The sequence below is a fragment of the Aquarana catesbeiana genome, linkage group LG11 (assembly GCF_042186555.1).
Source record: "Aquarana catesbeiana isolate 2022-GZ linkage group LG11, ASM4218655v1, whole genome shotgun sequence".
Lineage (NCBI taxonomy): Eukaryota > Metazoa > Chordata > Amphibia > Anura > Ranidae > Aquarana > Aquarana catesbeiana.
Window position 1 is genome coordinate 247,057,580 of NC_133334.1, and position 4,420 is coordinate 247,061,999.

The window sequence follows — 4,420 nt, forward strand, 5'->3', positions numbered from 1 at the left end:
TAAGCTGAAATCAAACACTATAGCATTTCCTAGTGACCAGCGTATACAAAGAACAAGTGTAATGAAAATAATTTACAGTCGGAAAATGTCAAAGCTACGTTTCTTTTATTAAATAGAGCTGTTATTCACTGATGCATGGAAACATTACTCTGGGAAGTTGGCTCTGAAATGTATGATTGTGTTTGGATGTATTTCTTTGCTGTACAGTATATACGTGTTTATATTGCATGCATATGTGTTACTGCATTTCAGACCCTTTTGGACTTCGTAGGCTAAACAGCTATTGTCACTACCCTCCCCTATGCCATTACCAAGCATCATAATTCCACCACCACCATAACAGTTTTCTCGAGTGTACAAATGCTTCATGGCCTTTAGGCTAGGATCAAGTGTAGTATCTGTTCTTATCAGTGTTCAGCAGGGGTGCTGCACCGCTATTCTGGCCTTTTGATGGGAATGGCTGGCTGTATAGTATCTCTGCTGATATGATGGGGTCTGAAGGTTTGACTGGCTGGAACAAAAATTGGGGTGTCCACAGGATGTGGGGCACACCCACCTCCTTCCTTCAGTGTTATTGACCGCCGCCGCCCGTACCACACGCGAGTCTCTCTCATGAGAGAGAGAGAGAGACTCGGCCCGGCACAGCGGCCGGAGCGGCGCTGTGGCAGGATATATACAATAACATTCAGAGTGTCAGTGAGTATGTGCTTCGGGGGGGGCAATTGCCCTGTTGCCCCCCCCCTGGATCCGCCCCTGCATGGGAGTAATTCCCACAGAAGAACTAGAGGGGCCCAGTGCCTCCTGATTTGGATGGGTTTACCTGGGCTGGCCATGGGCTGGAAAGGCAGAGAGCCCCCAGCATCAATGCCCCCTGGGATTTGGTCGCCCAGGGAGGCTCTTCACATGGGCCCCAAAAACCCTCTGTGAGAATGAGCACGAGGCCACGTCATCTAAGCATTTTCTACACAGCACATCTTTTGGCTAGGCCTTTTGACTAAGTCCAGGCAATTTTTGCCACCATCCTGCAGGACCTGGCACCTACACTGGCATTATTTAATTTATTTTTCTCACAGTTTGGTCACCTGCACTTTTGTCTGTGTTTCTTTTTCTCACTAGGATGGAGGGTGTGGGGCCTTCCCTTAAGTCTAGGGGGAGGATGTGTGGCCATCAGGTTCCTTCCTCCCCTGAATTAGGGGGTGGGGTGTCTTCAGGAGAGCCCCTCACTTAGTAATCAGTGGTCAGCTTGGCTAACCAGGAAAAGAGGGGTGTGCCTGACCTTTTGGCTAGGTGGACCATGCTGAGACTCACCCCTGTCAGGAGCCTTATGCTCTGGGTGTCAAGGTAGAGTCCCTCTCCTTTAGGACGTGGACTAGAGATGCACCCTTAAGTGCACTTCTTTTTGTGTGTGTATTTTTCGCATGCACTTTTTGTATAGGTGCTTTGTTTTTACGCACCGCTGCATGTTCGAAAACTTGCATTTAAGATCAGTTTTCAAAACTTCTGAATTTATTCTGGCCAGCTTCTAAAGTTGGCCATAGATTATTCTTTTTTTTTTCGATTAGCCAGTGGGCTGATTGAAAGAAATAATTTAGTTCCCCCATCCACACATTTCCCGGCTGCTCTCATTGGCTGCTTGTAGACATGTGCCAATTACATTGCTGGGCTATCCGGGTGGGGAAGGGTTAATGCACGTTCTGTATTTTCCTGGGTTTTTTCTGGGTTCTGCCCACCACCCTGTGGTACATATAAATAGGAGGAAGGCTGGGCTCAAGAATGGAAGCTTGTACTGCACGGGAAATTGGAGAGAAGTCTGCCTGTGAAGATGTAACAAACAGCAACCCATGAGCTCCCCACATGAGAATCCCCCTCTCAAGGACCCTACCTGTTATGGACTACGCTGTTATGGACTACGACTTGGAAAGGTATGCCTGGGCAGTCTGAGACTGATTAGTTAGAGGAGAACTGTGTGAACTTGGTGTGTATTTTTGCAGCAAATTGAGTAAAACTGTTAGCCGTTCAAAAGCCTGGTCTAAAGTTATTTATAAAGGGGTGCTTGGTGGAAAATGGCATATCTAGAAGAACAGGTAGGGCCTGGAGGTGAGGGGTAGGGGAGGGGTACACACACAGGGCTGAATAGAAAAGAACGGAAGGCCACTATGGAGGGTTAACTCAACAAAGGAGTTGTAGTTGCTACGCGTAACCATGAACTGGTGGTAATGTAATAGCAGCCACACATCGAGTGGTGGTACCAGACTTGGGAAACAGGTCCTCCGAGGGGGTTGGTTCTCTGGTTCCCTCCCTGGCAGTCAGTTCCCCCAAAACTAATGAGGACTTAACCCGCAGTATGGAGACCACAAGAACCTAGCCGCATGGTACAGGAGAGTTGAAGGAGTTAATTAAGTGCACTCATGACGTCTGTGCTTAGTGCAAGGTGGAACCCCATTCTTTCGGTACCCCCACGTGCAGGGAAAGTAGGCCCGCCCTCATGCTTGTAATGAAAAGATGAATCTCTGTGTAAGCTGTGACTTACACAGTGCTGAAGACTCTTTCCCCACCACCATGTGACAGTGCTGGGTTTTTGAGTGGCCATGAACCAGCACTGTGAGATGGGAGGAAGGGAAGTGAGTCACATGCTCCCCATTCTGATAGTGTTAGGTACTTTTTTTTGCTGCTGGGGGCTTCATGAAGTGAGGGAGAAACAATGAAAGATGAATATGTGCTGTTGGGAGGGGAAAAAGTTGACTGAACCTGTTGTTTTGCATAATATAGGTAAAGCAACTGGTTACTTTAAGCAGATGTCATCATCCACTCTCCCATTAACCTTAATCTTGCTATCCAGGTGCTTTCATTGGCTGCTGGTAATGAAGAGATGAATTTCTGTGCAAGTGCAGAATTGTGATTTGGGGGTTCACATTCTGCTTAAGACTCTTTCCCAACCACCATGTGAGAGTGCTGGGTTTCTGAGCGGCCAAGGACCAACACTATGAGGTGGGAGAAAGGGGAATGAGTCATATGCTCCCCATTCTGAAAGTACTAGGTACTTTTATGGAGTGATGGAGAAGCAATGAAAGGTTAATATGTGCTGCTAGGAAGGGAAAAAGTTGAATTTGAAAAAGTAGGTGTAGTGCCCTCCTCTAGTTGGACTGCTAGGTTAAATTTAGTTTTTGGCTTCACTGCAGTCAGTAGAGCAGTAATCTATTGTTTTTGTCTGGTCTGGGTTTTCTTGCTGAGCTTTTGATTTCTACTACCTGCTTTTGGAAGAAGCTTTGAGAATATAGGACAGGGAGAGTCGAATGTTCAGAATGAATATTTATTATGCCCTATCCAATCCCTGGAAGGAGGCTGGGGAGGTGATAGATGTTTGAGAGGCCTCTCCAAAGTGTTCTTTTCTCTCCAGGGAGGATTCCAGTTCTCCAGGGGCTGCTGCCCCTGGGAGGTTGCTATACTAGGACAATGATTGCAGTCTGGGCCATAGCAAGTGCTGAGCGCCTGGAGAAGATTACTAAAATTATTTTTGCTGGAGGGCACTGTCCTAAACTCCTGGTCTGGAGAGGGATATTTTCTCTCCCTCACTGAGGAACTACCAGTGGAAGCTGGGTGGCAGTCAGCTCCTGGCACATTGTGAGTAAGACCTGGGTTTCATGTGTGTCTACAGCTAAAAGGATTTGTGTCAGAAATTTGTCCTTCTACTGATTGTTTTGGAGTATCCTAAACCCCCAAACCCCTCTCCTGTTTCCGGGGCTTCCCCAGACTGAGCCTGTATTGTTGGTGTGCATGGAACTGTGTCCATGGCAGGCAGCCCCTGTACTAGCAAAGGAGACCTGGGCATATTATCAGTGGCCCCTCCGGGGGTGTACATGTATATGTGCAAAGCAGTTGGTCACTTTAGGTGGACGTCACTTTCCAATCTTCCATTAAAGTATCTTCAACAGGGAGCAAACCCTGATTGAGATCCAGAATGTGCTGAAAAGATACCACCATACTGACCTGTCTCAGAATACTCTCATGCCCCGTACACACGGTCGGACTTTGTTCGGACATTCCGACAATGAAATCCTAGGATTTTTTCAGATGGATGTTGGCTCAAACTTGTCTTGCATACACACGGTCACACAAAGTTGTTGGAAAATCCGATCGTTCTAAACGTGGTGACGTAAAACACGTACGTCGGGACTATAAACGGGGCAGTGGCCAATAGCTTTCATCTCTTTATTTATTCTGAGCATGCGTGGCACTTTGTCCATCGGATTTGTGTACACACGATCGGAATTTCCGACAACAGATTTTGTTGTCGGAAAATTTTATATCCTGCTCTCAAACTTTGTGTGTCGGAAAATCCGATGGAAAATGTGTGATGGAGCCTACACACGGTCAGAATTTCCGACAACAAGGTCCTATCACATATTTTCCATCGGAAAAT

At 46.9% G+C, this 4,420-nt stretch overlaps 1 pseudogene; it reads left to right on the plus strand.

The window, feature by feature from the left end:
- The first annotated feature begins 359 nt into the window (after positions 1-359).
- On the plus strand, positions 360-522 carry LOC141113048 (U2 spliceosomal RNA; annotated as a pseudogene).
- Positions 523-4,420: the final 3,898 nt, after the last annotated feature.